Genomic DNA, 19,404 nt, shown 5'->3' with positions numbered 1-19,404 from the left:
GCTTCTTTTGCTGATGTGCAAGGAAGCACCTCTGTGTCATACGGGCACTGGGAAATCTGCCCAGCAACTACAGGGCTGTGCCAAATGACTTCATCCATACAAGCTGGCACAGGACTTGAGAGCTGACCTGTTTAACCAATGGTCAAGGTTCCCACATCATCTCTCAACACAGGACGCTGCTACCCTGGTAGGTAATGGCAAAGCAACTTGCTGAGACATTCACACTTGGTGGTTCTCCTGTAGTGTCAGCATCCTTTACTTGAAGCACATAGCCCTACTGTTCCCTTGTCTCAGAGGTGGCTGGCAGCTGAGCAGAAAACTGGAATTTCCTGAAAGGTGCTCGATTTATCTGTAAAGACCCCCATTCACAGGTGAGGCGGTAATCTACACACCCAGCTCTCTGTAGTAATGCGGATGGTCAGAGTTAGGCTAAGGAGCTTCACTCACCACCACCTGGTGAGAAATCACGAGACAGAGATAAATTTTAATGCAACCATTGGTATTAATGAGGCACATTTATTGAGATAGCAAAACAAGAAAGGGCAAAGGGTGATACCTCTTGCATGTCAGTTTGTGGCTGTGAATTGGTGGTCTTAGATGTAGTAGACACCAGAGACTTTCTCCTCTTAACTTGCTATGTCATCCATAAGGAAAAGAGAGAGAGAGAGAGAGAGAGAGAGAGAGAAGATGGGAACAAAACGAAAGAAACAAAACAGAAAGTCCCTTTCAAGTACTCACCAGATTTTTTTCTCCACAGACACCATAACCCAACCATGGACCTTTGAACACTTAGAGGTAAAGTTCAACTCGTGAGACAGATTTGGCTAAAATCCATCATGACTTAAAGTTATAGCTCCTCTGAAGTTTCTGTTGAAGGTGGCTGGATGTGGGCCCCTTGGAAAGCTCACTTAACTGGATAATGCCTTTATATCTTAAATATCACATGTGAGTCTTTCTATGTTAAATGCAGTCAGCTCTGCTAAAACCCTAATGCTGCTTGGCAGGCAAGCTATAGTTTTAATGTCTATTCTATGCTCTCTATCGTCTTTTGGACTTGATTTTCGATTTTTTTTTTAAACTGGTGTTAAACTGGTAAGGTGTGTCGTCTCTACCCTGGATCTGAATCTGTCTCCTCTCTTCTTGGCTGCTGTCTCTCCTTTGCCTCCAACCAGCTGGCTATTTTCTCTTCCCAAAGCAACCATGCAGTGACTCTCTGCAGGATGGCAGCAAAACCTCTGAGCAGACAAACCAGCAGCTGCCGACTGCAGATCATTAAAGGAAATCCAGCAGCTTCTTTTCTTCCAGCTTCATGTACAGAAGTCATTTCCCACCCCTAACCGCTCACCAGCTGGAATGTTTGTGCATATTACCAAATTAATGAGATTGGCAGAGGCCCCTTGGATTCTTCCCATGAATTTATCTTTATGATACAATTTCTTCCATATCATGCTCATATTGCTAATGGACAAGAAGTCTCTGTAAGGTATTTGCAGTTTCTAAGATGAAAGATGTTACATAAACAGAATGAGCCCATTTGGGGAGATATGCAAATATAAGTAATATTACGACCTTCAGCAGCTGCCAGCAATAGAGACTACAGACCTGTATTTCATGGACACATAGCTAGGGACAGCAGCTATGTTTAAACATGGTTCTAATAGATAAGGACAAGTAATTGCTCTCCTCCACAGGTGTATATGTGAGCCCTCCACAGAGCAGACTTGCCACGAGGCTAATGAAGCTTGCATTATAGGATGCCTCGCTCATATGGGGTGCTTCCAAGCTTCTATACTGCCAATTTTTATTTCTTCAATTTTATTTTACTTTCCCGAAAGAAGGCTTCTCAGATCCCATAAGCTGCAGGACTCAGAAATATCATATCTAGATTTGTTCCAAACATACAATGCAGCTTTCCATGTCTCGGTTTTAGTTTTAGCCAGCATATTTTTGGAAAATGAATAAGAATAGTAATATGGTTACTAAAACAGTGATTCAAATTTCTTTTTTTTTAACTTTCTGGATACACACACACACACACACAAACACATACACACACACACACACACACACACACATATATATATATATTCCCTTGGGAATAATTTCATAAAACCCTATTGAAAGAAATTTGATAATAACTTTGAAAACTATAAATATATTCACACCATTACAAGATAACATGTCTATAGATATTCATTTACCAAAGACTGGACATATTCCAGAAATGTGCCAATAAGAAATTAGTTAAATCAATTATGATGCATCCATATGGACACCAGGCAGCTGTCAAAACATGAGGAAGTGCTTAGGAGCTGGTGTGGAAATGTTTCAAAGATTAGTTGTTAAGTATGCAGTGGTGTGTAAAGAATGCTATCCTGTATAGGAAAAGGTTGGCAAGACAATTACTTATTTACTTTATGACAATTTTGAAAGGACACACACATACAAAAAAAAAAAAACCCTAATAAAGGAGAAGAGCATGATATTAGACGGATGAGAAAAAGCCGAGAAGGTGACATTTTACAGGTTTATGTAATATACGTGTATGCTTATATCCATAGGAAACATGATAGCTACTTAAAAAAAAAAATAGTGCAACTAAGAAGAGAGGGCCAGTGTGATGGCTTAGCAGGAAAAAAAGTCTGACATTAAGCCTGACAACCTAAACTCAATCCTTGGGACCTCTGTGTTAGGAGAGCACTGACTCCAACAAAGTGTTCCGTGACCTCCACATGTATGTGATGACACAGACACCTCCCCCCCCCCCACAAACCCCCCCCCCCCCAACAACAAAGCCCACTAAAAAAAAAAGGTGAAGAAAAAAAAAAAAAAAAAAAGAACTGAAGAGTTATCCCAGCATTCAGGAGGGTGAGATAGGAGAATTGCCCTCTCAAAACCAACAAAATTTCCAGATCAAGATCTGGTCTCAAAAAATGTAACCATAAGCAGATAAAAAAAAGAATGGGGAACTTGATGCTCTTCTCTTGTGGCACTGAGTCCAGTTTTGCAGCCTCCACAGTCAAAATCCTATGTCAGAGCTTTTGTGACTGTGACTCTTGCATTCCCTTCACTCCCACCTCATACCGTCAATGGACTCTGAAGACTCAGCATTCTTGGCTGTACTCAATGGTTACTTTTATAAAAAAAAAAAAAAAAAAAAAAAAACTTCAAGGCTATTCTGTTTATCGCCGGCCCTTCCTGTTCTTACCCCGACAACTTTTGCATTGTATTCCCCTGGCCCTGGAGCAGGCTTCCTTCAGAGAACAAGCCTCGGAAACCTCCCTTGACTCCTTTGGCTTGGTAGCCGACATTGCTGCCATTTCTATCTCTGTGCATCTTTTTTAAAGTGCGTATCTCATTTATAGCTAGGATGTCTGTCTTCTGCAGTCAAGTCTAGACAGAACCCTCCACGCTGGCTGGTTTGTGTTTGTATTGTCTGCTTCTGTGTTCCTGGTGCTTAAGGCCAGGCTTAGCAAAGCTTAGCAAATGTTTGTTGAGTGGGGAGTGATTTCTTTATAGGTGAGCTATGTGTTCCTTCTATAGCCCACATGATGCAAAGACAATATTGCATGAAGATTTTGCCACCTGCCGTACCAGCTTTGTAATTTTAACCTTTTAGTCTTTGGGAGAATTTAGAGGTTTCATCTATGCTGTTTTTCATTCATTTTGTGATTTGATAAATATATATTGTGTGTTTTCCGTGTGCCACTTTTCAAGGGACTATGGTTATGGTATTAAATGGTTATAGTAAAATGCAGGACAGAAAAAGACGCTTGATGTTCGAATAAACAATCTATTTGGGGAAAGGATTGGAGAGTGATCCATAAACACAAATGGCAAATAAAAAGTTCAATCAGGAGTAAAAGCCTTAATGAAGGGATTGAAGGAGGCCAGGCCAATCCTCATGAGAGAGATAATATTTAAACTGGGATTAAGTGAGAGAGTATCAGTGGTCATCTTAGTCTCATGTCTGCCATATAACAATTTCAGAAATAGTAATAATTAATATTAATCAAAATTTGTCCAAAGAAGTACATTTCAAAAATCTCAATGTTCTATGTGGTGGCACAATGCTGTCACCCCAGCAAGAGGAAGCTGAACCAGGAGACTTGTGAGTTCAAGACCAGCCTGTGCTGGTTAACCTGATAGTGTTTCAGGAAAGCAATGAAAGTTCCACAAGAAATGATGAACACTGAGAAAAAGTATTTAACCTGATTTATATTATACAATGTACAACTATATGAGAACATCACATTTTATGCCATTGATATGTAAAATATTCGTTTTTATGCATCGGTTAAAAATAAATATGATTTAAATGAAGGAAAATGAATGAATTCCTGGAATGAAAGCAGATACCTACAGAGATACAACTTTCCAAAGGCGGAGGCAGGAGGATCAGAGTTTGAGGTTAGTCTGAATTATATAGCCAAATTGCATTTTAAAAACAAACAAAATTTATAAAACACACACACAAAAACCAAAGAATTACCTGAACATATAAAATATATATATATTCTTTATACAGTGCATTTGCATTTATATTACTTATACAGTGAGAAGACCTGTGTGTGCACTTGGGTTCCCTATTTGAGTCAACGAACTAAACTTTAACTGAAAGTCCTGTTTAGCTGTGAAGTCATTAACACTCTTTCCAAGTGGTACCATCAATGCGTTTAATGATCCCCATCGTCTGCTAAACACCGTGCTCAGAAAGAGGTCACAGAAACAGGCACCAGCAGCTGTTCATCAGCACCTTCACTGTCACCTAATGTCCTATGAACTCACCAACAAGCTCTTCCTGCATTCTTACATCTAAGGTGATGAAAAGGTGCAAGAGAAAGAAAGAGGTGCGGGGGGGGGGGGGGGGATTTGGCATATTTATGTCTTAACATAAATGCATGTCCAAGAATAGAAAATAATTGGCAACTCTCGTCTCCCTGGTGTGCAGTGCAACCCCATTGGACGGCACGTAGGAAAGAGCAGGTGAGGAGATGTCGGTCCAGGCACTTTTCACTGAATCTCTAAAAACTTGGCAGAGGCAATTGTTTCCCACCAGTCGTCAGACGCCGAGTCTTAGACTCAAAGGGAAGAAGTGGAAAAGCAGATGCAGGGGAGCTGGTTTCCAGATGAAGTCTCTGCTTGAGCTGGATGTTCCAGGGGTATCCTGGGTGTGAATTATACATTAAAGCTTTCTACCATTTCCCTGGGCTCTCGTCCTGTGCACTGTAATCACTCTCTCTGCCCTCATGCAGCAGCAGTTGCATCAAGGCTGACCCACAGGGAGCAACAGGTAGGGGACAGCGAAGCCAATAACATAGGAGAGCAAAAAGGGTAAACAGGACCCAATCAGTCTGGGCAGGGCATCCCACAGTATTCAGATCTCCAATTTACATAAGGGGAAACCAACAGTTTGGTAAAACAGTTGGCTAACAGTTTCTATTTAAGTGGCAGAGCTTAGCTGCATCCGGTTAGACTTGGCCCAACAACTTACTCTCATTCTCCTCTAACACATTCATCCTCTTTCCTGACCACAGCCATGTACACAAGGACATGCAATGCATGTATTACACATTCTTACCTGGCTTTCTTTCAATAAAATAAAACATTTTCATTATTTTTATATACCTGTATGTGTATGTGCTTGTGTGAGCATATGGCATGTGTGTGCAGGTGCTCTCAGAGGCCAGGAGAGGGACTGTGAGTTCTCTTCATTGATGAGCCGCATCACCAGCTCGTCCCATCCTGAACTCTTTTAAGACATTTTCGCTGCATCCTTTGTACGTATAGCACGTCTCAATTTGGTTGTGAAATACCTACTAAAAATATCCCATGTGGATTTAGATTTCATAAAATTCACAATTAAAGCAGTAGATTCTCAGAGCCAAGGGGTCCAAGCTTGAGTAAAAGTTTTTCATCACTGACTCTTTCCACTGAAAGAGGAAGAAAGAAACACAAACAAACAAAGAAAAGAAAAGAAAGAAGTGAATTGAAATACTAACTTTGCACACTAGCCTCCCTTCAAAATGTTCAACATTTTGCGTGGCTTATGGCTAACCTACCAAGTAGAACAGAGTTATGTCCTAGGAAAAGGTATAGATGAATGCTGCAATCCTAGCACCCAGGAGGCCAACCTGAAGGTTTCACAAATTTCAGGCTAGCTTGGCCTATATAATGTGAGATCTTGCCTCAAAAGCAAAACAAAAATGGGAGCCAAAGAGATGTCTCAGGGCTTAAAAACACTTGCTTTTCCAGAGGACTTGAGTTCAATTCCCAGCCCTCACTTTGGGTGGCTGTAACTCTGGCCTGCATGGACACTAACACACATGGTATTTTTACATACACACACACAAATAATCTTCAAAAAGTGAACCAAAGCAAGAATCAAACCAGCCAAGTCAATATTATTCCCTACCATGTTCTGCACAGTGACAAACAAAGCCCTCTTGGCCAGTACCCATCATCTACAAGAACTTTGTAAGGGGAAAGAGCAGCAGTGAGAACTGGCTGTGTTTACAACTTTGGAGCAAGGCTACCCAGGAAGAGTTCAGGTCTGCTTTCACTTGATCTTCACTGAATTGCCCGCGTGTAGTAACTGACCATCATCTCAACAGTCTGCATGGGGAAGCCACACATTGAAAGGTTCAGGACTCCTCAATAAGCAAGATCACTGACAAGTGGCTGCTTTGGTGCAATAAGCTCATCTGTAAGTGTGAGATGGTGCTGAAGGGCCAGCGAGGTGTGAGGACAGAAATTCACTAAAAGGAAGAGAATAAAGTCTTACATATCTTTAAATGTATGTACAGCTTTATGCCTAGAAGAAAGTGATAGAAAGCATGGCCGACAATGTTCATGTTGCTTGACATGTTGGCACATGACTCTAATGTCAGTACTTGAGATTCTGAGGCAGAAAGTTCATGAGTTCCAAGCTAGATTACATTACACAGAAAGATCCTAAGGATAGGAGGAAAAGAAGGAGGGGAAGGTGGAGGAGGAGGGGAGGGATGAGGGAGAAAAAGGAGGTGGAGGAGGAGGAGGAGGAGGAGGAAGAGAATGTTCATCCATATAACACTGTTATTAATTTCTCCAAATTGGAAATTATCTAAACATGTTTGTATGAACAGTAAAATAGGCCTGTGCTATAGCTTAATAGTAATGCTTGCTGAAGTACCTGTGAAGCTCTGATTTTTCTACCCAATGCCCAAAGTGAACAACAGGAAAACAAAACAAAACAAACAAACAACAACAACAACAACAACAAAAAACCCACACACATAGTGAAAGTATCTTAAGAGAACATATTTTTATTTGGGTGTTCTGCTTTGCTTTTCACTGAGGCAGGGTCTCACTATGTAGCCTTATTTGACCTGGAACATGATTAGACAAGGCTGCCCTTGGACTCTTAAGAGATCCACCTGTCTCTGCCTCTTAAGTGCTGGGATTAAAGGCATGCACTACTGACATTACAAAGATTTTAAAGGAATGTTGAAATACGTGAGTCAGAACATAAAGCCCTCAGCTATATCTGATAATACTGATGAAACTCACAAATACTATACTAAACAAAAGAGTCCAGATACAAAGAACAGAATGTAGGATTTTGCTTGCATGATGTTCAAAAATTAGAATTCATTCTTCATTAGAGAAGTTAGGCATCAACTTGACAAGGACTGGTGACACTGATTAGAACACAGCATAACAGTGTTGTAGAATATTTATTAAATCTATAGGGCTCTACTGTGACCCACCTAGTTCCTCAATAATTGAAACAGAAACCTATTGATTTATTTAAACAAGGCTTAAGAGCAATAACTGGGCAGGTACGATTTAAACTAATTTTCTACGCTAGTCTGGCTATACCTCCCAGCTGAATTCCCCAAGTTACTGGCCAATATGAGTCCTGTTTGTGCTGGACCATCTCCATCAAGCCATATCCTTTCTCTCCATCTTCTTCCTTCCTCTGCTCTTGCTGCCTCCTCCTCTTCCTGATGCTGGCCTTGTGGTCTCTACCTCTGACCCCAAGCCCAAACAGAACTTCTGCCTGTCACTATGCTGCCCAGTAATTGGCTGTCAGCAACCTTATTAACCAATCAGAGATAACTTAGTAGTAAAGTTCACATAACATTGCCCTGTGTATTCGAGAATATACTGATCTGCACTGCAACCAGATCTTGGGGTCCAGTAATTAGCATTTGTATACATAGCACCAGACCAACCCCCAACAGATAGAACTAGGAATGTAGCTCAGTGGCAGAGCATTCGCTTAGCAGGCACAAAGCCCTGGTTCAATTCACAGCCCTGTGAAAAACAAACCTGGATTCAGCATGAGAGAGCTCCTGGGGTGCTGGAACGCTGTATTTCTTAATCTGAGGAATGTCAGACAGACAGAGGTGTTCACTGAACAAAGATACTTGCTGTTTATGAACTTTTCTGAACGTTTGTTATTCATTAAAGTGAAATGTTTAAGTCATAAGTTCATTCATTCACTTCACTGAAGACTGGTAGGATTCTACTGTCCATTTTAGTGATCTAGAGAAAAATCAGCATGCAAGAAAGTCAATTATCCCTTTGTGATTCCATCCTAAAACCCTAAACATCTTTTCTGGACATTGCCTGTATTTCAGTATGGTTTGCTTGTGTCCCACAAGGATCCATGCAATGGAAGTTTGGTCCTTGTTATAATATAGTAAGAGGTGGTAGAGTTCTTAAGGGATAAATCCTAGAGCAGCAGATAGGGTTACTGGGGACACTGTTCTGGACAAAATTTGAATTGTCCTCATGGGAGTATATAATCAGTTCCCATGACATAGGTTGTTATGACAGAATAAGACCAGCACTTCCTTAGTCTCTTTGTCTTCCCTTCTCACTCTGTGATTTCCTGTCATCTGCCAGGAGGCCCTCAGCAAAGGCCAAATACATGGATCTGCTAGAATCAGGACTTTCAGCTCCCAGAACTGATACAAAGGCAAAGGAAGGAAAGCCAAGCTGACCTGGCAATCCAAAAAGAGAAAGGAAAGAGAACAAGAGTTAGTTTAATGCAGTGGTTCTCAACCTCCCGAATGCTGTGACCCCCTAATACAGTTCCTCATGTTGTGGTGACCCCAACCATAAAGTTGCCTTCATTGCTACTTCATGACTGTGATATTTCTACTGTTATGAATCATAGTATAAATGATATGCAGGTGGTCTTAGATGACCCCTATGAAAGGGTCATTTGGACCCCCAATGAGGCCATGACCCACAGGTTGAGAAACATTAGTTTAATGGATCTTTTACCTAACCTGCTCCCTCTCCTCTGCTTAGTGACATTGTCACCTCCTTCATGCTCCATTTGATGATGTTTCCTTCTAAAGTCTTCTTTGGACGTCTCAACCAAAACTTATCCTAAACCTTTCTTCTAACCCTGTATTGTACCCGTTTGCATTACTCATTTATTCCCGTTCATTATAGCAATATCTAGGAGTCTGAATGTTTAGACTATGGAATCAACCCAGGTTCAAGGACTTTTCTACCAATCCCTGTGTGAGCTAAAGAAAACTGCTGAAGTTCCTCCTCCCCCTCAATTGTGAAGTGGAGATAACAACCACGGCACCTAAAAAGGGTTGTTGTAATGATGGAAAAAGATAACTGACGTGTTGGTGCTGTGAGACAGTAACCTTTCAGGGACTGCTTCTTGCTGCTCTTACTAAATGTTATCTATAGATGGCATATCCTGAACAATGTGGAATATGACTTAGATGGCTTACATACATCATATCACACATAGCTTGTCTTGTATGTAGTTGTGTTCATACCTCTCTTTTTAGAGCAAGAACTCCAGCTTGATTGTGTTCACTTGTTTGGTTGGTTGGTTGGTTGTATGAGGAGGGGAAGTCCTGGAGACCACACACATCACACACTCAGTGGTATTGAGTTGCACCTCCAACCTAAGATCTATAATTCACACGTTGCAATTTCCAACACATTGCACAACACTGAGGTTCAGACTGTGTAAATGCTCTGTAATGTGGAGAATTCATTGAGAAATTCTGGATTGTTTTTAATCTGGCAGTGCTTACAGCAACAACTAAGACTTCTTTTGTGCATTTTGTTCTCTCTAGGGTGTCCAGCCATTCCTTGTAATTAGAATTGTCCCACAGGGGACACTGACAGTTCTGTGATCCAAAAATCCTCAGTCTGAGGCAAACTTAAATTGATACTCACCTTACCTGTGTCTGTGCTGCATAATCAGCTAGTCTGCCGCCATAAAGGATAAGAAGCCACCCCGCTCCTGCCTAAAGCCTCTCACTGTTTGGCATTTCCTCTACATACTCAAAATAGACTCTTAAAAGCCCCCCACCTCCCTGCATCCCCCATCTTTTCCCCTGTCTCTCTATTAACATTAAAATATTCCAATTTTTTCTATTAAAAAAAAAACTTTAAAAATTAGTCCCAGGGGCTGAGGCTATAGCTCAGCACCACAGAACTTCCTGAGCATGCCTGGGGCTCTGGGTAGATTCCCAGAGTGGTAAATAAATAACCACCAACAGAAATGCCTCAGACCTAGCTCTTCCTCAAGCTACCACCAGAGCTCTTGGATCTTCTTTTGTAACTAGAGACCCTTAAACAGACTGTTCACACACAGTATCCAATTTTATTTCTTTCTCTTATCACTTTCCATTGAACCATTTATATCAGGTTTTTCTCCCCAACTCTCTCCAAAATGAAAAACCTAGTCACAGTTTGCTAATGACTTGGAATTTTCTCAGATTGTTGAACAGTGAGAAATAAACTTCTATTGCATTTACCCATTGTATTCAGTTATAAGTCTTAATCACAAAGATTCGCTTCAGCTTATGTGATGGAGCTAATCACTTCCATATTCATATGCCTAGTTTATGTAGCTCCCCTGCAGTTTAAACTCATCTACTCAACTGTCTAGGACACAACTAACTGAATATGCAACAAGAGTCTCAAACTTAACACAGCAATATTAAGCTTTTCATGTCCTTACCCAGGAAGCATCTCTCTGTCAGAACATAGCCCTCCCATTGTTGTTCTCGAGCCTTGGGGTGATCCCTCTGACCTCAACTCCTATTCGTCCCATTGGCTTTGCCAGAAAAGATTGCCATCTTCCATGCTGCATTAGCTTCCTGACTACTCCAGCTGCTTCTTCCCTGCCAGCCTTGTGACTGTGGAAACAGACGGTCCCAAGAACAGCGGTCAATGTCAGTCATTTCTCTCCGCTGAAACTCCTCTAGAGGCTCCTCATCTCACCATCTGAAACACGGTGCCCTTACCTTGACCCCCAAACTCTAACCACACATCACCACCACTCCCCAAGCCTCACTCAACTCCGGGGTGCAGCTTCTTAGCTAGCAACCCCCGGCCCAGAGGCTCTTCCTCTACAATCTGCCATCTAGGTCGTATTGTGACTCACTCCTGTTCTTATCAGTTTCTCAAGTTTTAAAGTCTGCTTTGAAACATTTCTCTATTGCTCTTTCACGCAGTAGACACTGTGGTGGGAACATGGAGATGAGATGAAATGGTCTCCTCCCTCAAGAAACCGTTATATCAAATTGGAGAGTGTCCTTCCTGGAAAGTTTCCTAGAAGAGGGGCCCAAGAACTGAATCTCTAAGAGAAGGGGAAAAAAAAAAGGGAGAGGAAGGGAGGAGGTGATAAGGCTAGAACCTTTTAGAAAGACAGCATGTGTTCAGCTCTGGGGCAGGGTGCAGGGGCTGCCAGAGGAGCCTTATCATGTCCCCAGAGCCTGGTCATGTGCTGTGATATGAGCACTAAGAACAGCTCAGTGACATGCCTGAGTGGAAAAAACTGACAGGTCACAAGGATGATACAGAAGAGGAAGCCAGGAAAGAGGCATGAGAGCTGCATAGCACTGCCAACGGCAAAGGGGGACTCTCAGACAGGTGGTACAAAAGGGGCCGTTAGGAAAAGCCAGAGATGGCTCCTCATGTGAGAAAAGCTCAGGAACAGGAGTCCTCAGACAGGAAGGATCAGAGACACAGGTCTGTTGATACTGACCTTCACAGGTCTCCAGCGAGTCATTTTTCTTGGGAGCTAGCCCATTCTCTCCCTTGAATCTGGGCTGAATCTTTTACTTGCTCTGAGCCAGTGGTGGTCCTCAACCAAGGAAGACTTCCCCACCCTACCCTGAGAACATTTCCAACCTTTGGAAACAATGGGGGATGTTGGAGGGAGAGCTGTTAAAGCAATTTTCATGACGCCATCAGGTAGAATCTGGAATGTTACCACACAGTGCATACAGTACACAGCAGAGAATCACCTGACCCACAAGGCCATGTGTGCTGACATCAAGAAGCAAGTAGAACACAGCTTAATCTTTATCTCAACTTTAAGTTGATCTAAGACCACCAACATAGCTCAGTGGTAGAGTGTTTACCAAACACGCTCTATGCCCTGGGTTCAAAACAAAATCAAACAACAACAACAAAAGGAGAAAAGTTTCAAAGCTTTCCCTCTGGGAATGTGGAGTAGCCAGATGGTATAGAGTACAGCTCAGAGATTCATGAAGAAGTCACACAAGAGGCTATGTTGAAAGGAAGCAGTCAAGCCAGGCAGTTGTGGCGCAAGCCTTTAATCCCAGCACTCAAGAGGCAGAGGCAGGCGGATCTCTATGAATTCCAGGACAGCCAAGGCTAGGCATAGAAATCCTGGGATGTTGTGCCTCAGTCTCTGCTGTGAGAATGGCTTGTGGTGCTGGCTTCAGTAAGATTTTGCATAAGACTGAGGAAATACCAGTTGTTCATATTCTGATGCTGCAGATGGAACTTCTAGGGATGATTAGAAGATGACACCATTGTTTGCTTGGTTCTCAACAGTCTCTCCCCTTTAGCCCAGAGACCTTCTCCTGAACTCAGATGTGGAGCCTTTTCATCAGAAGCCTCGGAACCAGTCCCTTCCCAGTTCAGCGCAGGGATTTGCGAGGAGGCTATCAGGTAACCCACAAAACCAACAATACATGTGTAGAGCAGGGCCTACAGATAGCTGGAAATTAGGGCAGGCGTGTAAGTCTGTGTGGCAGTAAGCTCTCAATAGTTTCATCTGGAAGCTGCCACTGGGATGGACCCCCAGCTCTTCTCAATCTTTCCGATACTGTTCTGAAGAGCCAAATCCCTCAGTAAAGTCACTGGAGCTGGCATGGCTAGCAGAGCTGGTCACCTTTAGTTATGATCTTCACAAATCCCATCTAGTGGAATGGATACTTTTTCAGTGTGAGTGAGTGTGCTCCACTAGATGGCTGGCAGCCAGCGTGCTTGTCAATGTCCACTGAGCTATACAGATGTGTGGAATCGTCCCACCCAACAGTGTACTTCTGTAGCGTCTCAGGCCTCACTAGCAGTAAGTGCCCTGTGAGCACAGAACAGTACCCAGCACATGGCAGTTTCTCTGTAAATGCTGAGTGAATGGAGGCGCAACTGTGGTACGTAGGGCTTGACTGTTCATGGGAAGCCTTTGGAGTCAGAGCCCAACACCTATTTCCAAATTGTATTAACCTCGAGTGGGGACTTCCGTGCTTAGATCTCCTCATTACAGATTCCATCTCATACAGCATACTTAGAATACTGTCTGCTTTTGGCTATGATTTTATCTATTGTGGCATAACAAATCATTCTAAAACTTAGCTATTAAGTCAAAATCTTATTTATTTGCTCATAATTCAATTTGAACAGAGGTAAGGAAAAACAAGGTCTCTGCTTTCTAAGCCTAATGCTAGAGTGTCCATGAAAACTTCCTAGCGTACATGTCAGCTACACTAGCAAAGATGGCTCAGATGGCCAGAGGCTGCTTGCAAGAGCTTACCTGATGCTGAACATCTGTGACCTTACTTTTCGTGTTAAAGTATCCTGTTACCTGGAGTCTTAGCTCCATGAAGTCTCCAGGGTGGCTAGGATGGCTTCCTTCCTTTTTCTCTTTCATTCTTCCTTCCTTCCTTCCTTCCTTCCTTCCTTCCTTCCTTCCTTCCTTCCTTCCTTCCTTCCTTCCTTCCTTTTCTTTCTTTCCTTCTTTCTTTGGTGATTTGGGCTAAAACCAAACGGTGTAGAAAGTCAAGGTCAGGACTGAGCCTGGCTTCAGAACCAGGCCAACGGCAAACAGACAAGAAAAACCAGATTCTGAGGCCCCATCCCGACTCACCCAGTTGAAATCTCTGTCAGGGGCCAGGGATTTTCATTCCCACATACTAACCAATGATCATGACCCCCTCCCCTATCCCCTCACCCCCAGGTAAATTGGAGAGCCAAGGTTTTTCAGTGCTAGGCCAGAGCGCAGTGTCATCTAAGTTCTGCATATTGACATGTGACCTCACTAAAGTGCCAGTTCTGATCCGGAAGGTTTGAAGTGGAGCGAGAGATTCTCCCTTCTCTTTTAAGTTCCCAGATGATGACTCTAGATGCGTCACCGGGTCTGGGCGAAGCTAAGCCGGAAGCTGGCATCAGAAGGCGGGAAGGCAGGAGAGAAGCCAAAATGTAGACAGAGCTTCCCCCTCACGCCTTGGCAGACAGACAGAATGCAGCTAGGAGCCGGCAAAACCAACAGCTGAGCGTCTTAATTACAGCACTATTGCCGTCCTTCCGGCTTAACCTGTGTGGCTCAGAAGCAGTTACCAGACCCGATCCATTAATTAAGGCCTCAAATGGCTCCTCCGCGGGCCCCCACTCTCTGCGATCCCCTTGTTCAGCATTTTAAGACGAAACAAAAACAAAGGGGTGATTCTGAAGGTCAATCTCATGCAATTAGGTGCTTTGTTCTTAATTAGAGTGTAGAGTTCTCCTTCGGTAGGCCTTTGAATCTGTGCAGATAATCGGTTTTGTGTTTACTGTTCTAATAAAAACTACCTCATATTGTGAAAACGAAAGTGTCTAAAAAGCTGACATTGATTCCAAATGCTGTATGCAACGGAACCGAATTATTCTGAAGCATTTGTGCATGTTTGATTACCAGAGCTGGCCCTTCCCTTCCCGTCCAGCGAAGCGTTCAGCAGTAATTACCGCTCAGGTATTATGCTGATTGCTGGCACAGGCCGCGCACAGCAGATGGTCCCAAAGGCCTCATTCAGAAACCTGGAAATTGAGTCTTTGCGTGGAGTTTAATCAAAATCTTAGGACCCACTCCATTGTTGGTTTTACTTATTTAACGGAAGACTATGTGCAAATCCCTGCTCTGAGTTCTCTGGAGGAAACCCAGAAATGAAGGTGGTGTCCCGGATGGCGAGGGATAAACAACAGTTGGTCTGGGGTTTGCTCAAAATTTGAGTCACATGGAAAACGGATGCGGATTTGTTTCTGAGTCATTTCCATTCCAGATTTTAATGTGGACTGTTCAGCATAAAGTGGGTTTTAGATATATGGGGCATATATGTTTATAGGGTACATTTTAGCTTATTTTTATGTGTGTTTGTATGCATAGGTACACACACATGTATACCATGTCACACATGAGGGGGGTCAGAGGACAACTTGTAGGAATTGGTTCTCTCCTCCCACTATGTAGGTCTCAGGGATCAAAATCAGGTCATCAGGCTTGGTCATCACCTCATTGGCTCTATTTGAATAGCCATCACAGTGGTTATGTATGAAGGCAAAAGTAAAATTGAATTGGTATTTGGGCAAGTGTAGGCTGCATGTTCAGGGCAGAAGGACTGGAAGAGCCTCAGACCCTTTTATGCTGCCCACAGAGGTATAGGAAGCCTGTTTGCTACCCCTCTGGTTCATACAGAAATTATTACTAAATTAGCTATTTTCAACACATACGAATAACATTAAAAATATGTCTTAAGCACTGATATAAATTCTTTATGAATGGGCTAAGCTGTTTCAAGAAACTCCTGGAAGTGATTATGAAAGAACATGAGACAGGCAGGAAAGAGTCCAGAGCCACGTAGGACTGGGAAACCGGTAAACGGTATTGTGGGAAGGGTGGGGGTGAAGGGTAGTTGGTCTGAGAAACAGGTAAGAAGTGTGGAAGACAAGAAGAGATTCAGGAGCAGCTCACAATTACCCTGAAAGATCTGAGAAAAAAGGCAAAGAAACCAGAGCAGCTTTATCTTCTGGGAGAGACCACAATGGACCACAGTGCCTGGAATAACCATTCACAGATCATCCGCTATCCATCGGTACTGCTGCAGTCCATGGAGTGCTTTCCATGGGATCTAATTTCTATGTATTCTATGTTTCTATCTTCCATTTTTCAATTAGAATACCAGACCATGAAGCCAGGAACCCGGTCCTGTTCTTGAACACATTCCCCAGTTCTAGATCAGTGAGTGTTAGAGTAAACACATAACAAAATATCAATTGAAGGAACTAATAAATGAGGCTGAGAAAGAGACTTGAAGAGAATAAAAGACCAATAATAACAGTGATCAAAACAGAGTTACAATGAGCAAAGATGGTGGAAATGATTGTAAATGAAAAAAAAAAAAAGCAATTATTATATAATTTAAGATTTAAGCAGTCATGTGCTATGCTTTGGATATGATTGGCCCTGGCCCAAGCTCATACTGGGACCTGGCACCCAATTAGTAGTGTTAAGAGTTGGGGCCTTTATACGGTGATTAGATTAAGAGGGATTATGAACATTCTCATGACACTAGATTCATTTCCTTGGAATGGATTAACAGGGTAACAGCAGGCTGTTATAAATAGAGCCTGGGGCTGTGTGTGTAGCGTTAGGATAAAGCCCTGACTAGCATGCACAAGGCCGGTAGTTAGTGCACAGAGCTGTGCTGCACGCCCAAGCCCCCATCTTTCTTCAGTATCACCTGCGTGCACTGTTGCTCTCTACCCCAACTTGAAGCAGATCCAGGCCCTTGCTAGCAGATACCATTGCTCCACCCTAACCTCACCACCTCTGAAACTGTGAGCCCCAGACTCTCTTCTTTGTAACTTACCCAGCTTCAGGAACTCTGTTGTAACAACAGAAAAAAAGATGAAGACAATAAATGAGACCCTAAACGCATTCCAACTCCAACTAGAGCATCAAGGAAACATTGTAACGTATTTATGAGCACTACAATGAAAGAATATAGCAATTCTCAAAGAGAAAAACTGGTCCCTTGATTCCAGCTTAAAGGACACACAGAATCCAGAAACCCTCCAAGCCTTCCCACCCTTGGCTGCAGAAAAGAGATTTCCAGAAAAGTTTCCTTGCCCTGGGGTACCTTTGGACCCTCTGTGTAAAGTCACATGGGAGGGAACATCAAAAGTCAGTGGAATCTGCTCAGAAAAAGAAGAAAATGCTGAGGGAGAAATAAACCTTATGAAGCCCGTAACCAGTCAGAAAAGAAAATTGGACTAAGCAGTCCTCCTACCCATCAGACAATGTCTTATTGTTCAGATTATGTTTATCTGAGAGGATACAAAGCCAGATCTGTGTGCCTGTGGTTGGGTGCCTCCTAGCACTTATTTTGCCAAATGTCTTGGTGGAGGAGAAGTGATGCTAAAGAGGCTGGATTAGGCAAAGGATGAAGGAGCAACTTGTGACACTATCAGGAGAGACTATTACAGGCATCTTCTCCATCAAAGAACTGTACCTAATAGGTCCTTGGCTTGTGTACTAATTGTCTCCAGAACTACAGCACATTCATAGTTTTCATCCTTGGAAATGAATGCAAATGTCGGTGAATCTCATACTGGTGATAACCTCCTGGGAGGGAGGGTCACTTATTTATTCATTTTATTAACTTTGATTTATTAGGAGACAGCATTTCACTATGTGACTCTGGCTATCACAGCATCACTCCTGTAGATCAGGTTGGCCTTGAACTCATAAGATCTGCCTTACTCAGCCTCCTGAATGCTGGGATTAAAGGTGTGTGTCCATCCCCCATGCCTGGCTAGAGGATACTTACATTATAAAGGCTAAACAAATGCTGAATTGTATTTGTTTGCTTTCTATTGTTGTTCTATTTGACACTACCCTCAAAGATTTATTTCAAGCCCCTCCCAGCTAACCCTCCCCTAAAGGTAACTGTTATGCTGACTGCTATTGTCACAAATTAGTTTTATACATCTTGAAATTCATCTAAATGTAATAATAAAATGTGTATTCATTTCTGATTTATTTTTTAGACAGGTCTTACCATCTAAGTTTGGCAGGCCTGTAACTCAACTGGCCTTGACACACAGACATTAGACTTTAATCTCTGGTGTTAATGTGCTGTGGCAAAGGTGTGTGCCACCACACTGGGCTTCTCACTCCTTTTAATCAATGTTTTTGTCCCTGAGAGTCATCTGTGGGCTATGAATATCAGAAGTTTACTCTTTTCATTAGGGTATACTTTTCTAGTTTATGAATGTTCGAAACATGTGTCCTGGGCTTTGAGATCATATCCAGTTTTGTAGTTGAATGGTTCTGTTGCCTTTTTCATACCTTTGAAATTTTTTTGTTTACTAATTTTGAGAAATAGTCCTGCTATATAGTCCAGGCCAGCCACAAATGTAGCGATCTTCCTGGCTCCATGTTCTGAATGCTGGGATTATGCCACAGCTGGTGTTTCACATTTCTTAAACCATCTCCAGGAAAGGGATGATTGGGCTAGACAATGGCATATGTTTAGAATATATAGACATTGCCCGTATTATCTAAAATGAAACTACTAATTTACACTCCACAAGGAACGTGCAAGGATTCCTGTTGCTCCTTGTCCTCAGCAGGTCTCACACTAGTGGGTGTATAGTGATCTCTCACTGTGGCTTTAGTTTGGGTTTCCCTCATGACCAAGCTTGGGTACCTGTTAATGTCTTTGTTGGAGATCCTGTTTGGTGGAGGACCTCTTTAAACATTTTGTTTATGTTTTCAATTTGGTAACTTGTCTTTTTCTTGTTGCATTTGTAGGTGCTCTTAACTTTGACAGATGTATATAATCGAGTAGTTCTCATAGTTTAAGGCTTTCTCCACTCTGTGCATGGTATCTTTTAATACCAAATCCTTTTTTAGGAATAAAAACATCATGTAACAAATGTAAAAGAAAGAGTCCACCTAAGTTAGCAACATGCATAATGTGATAATATTTCTATATAGCTTCTGAAATCTAAAACCTATTTTAGATAACTGTTATGGTTATTGAAGCACATGCTCATCCCGAGCTTATTATGTGCAAGGTACCATGTCATAAGGACAAAGACAGCCAGGGCCCGTCTTGACTTCTAGGAATCCAATGGACTCCAAAGGGAGACATTTTGCAATAATGTGCTATGATTGATGATAATGAGCATGTGTGCACATTCCTACGAGCTCAGGCTACAGTGAGCAAGTCACAAATAAGAGATAGGAACACAGGAGGAAGGGCTCCAAAGCAGTTCATCAAGTCACATTTGCATACACTACATCTATCTGTCTATCTATCTATCTATCTATCTATCTATCTATCTATCTATCTATCT

General features: G+C 42.3%; 1 long non-coding RNA gene across 1 annotated transcript in view; it reads left to right on the top strand.

Annotated features, from left to right (window-relative positions):
• The first annotated feature begins 754 nt into the window (after window positions 1–754).
• Window positions 755–19,404, top strand: part of LOC129667139 (uncharacterized) — a 36,247-nt gene continuing 17,597 nt past the window's right edge. The window contains exons 1-2 of the long non-coding RNA XR_008718696.1: window positions 755–795; window positions 12,855–12,957. This is a non-coding gene — a long non-coding RNA (uncharacterized LOC129667139). The remainder of the gene's footprint in view (window positions 796–12,854; window positions 12,958–19,404) is intronic.

This window comes from Psammomys obesus, unplaced genomic scaffold, assembly GCF_907164565.1.
Source record: "Psammomys obesus unplaced genomic scaffold, mPsaObe1.curated_primary_1811, whole genome shotgun sequence".
NCBI classification, from domain to species: Eukaryota; Metazoa; Chordata; class Mammalia; order Rodentia; family Muridae; genus Psammomys; species Psammomys obesus.
Note: the sequence above shows the minus strand (reverse complement) of the source record. Positions and strands in the feature narration are given on the sequence as shown.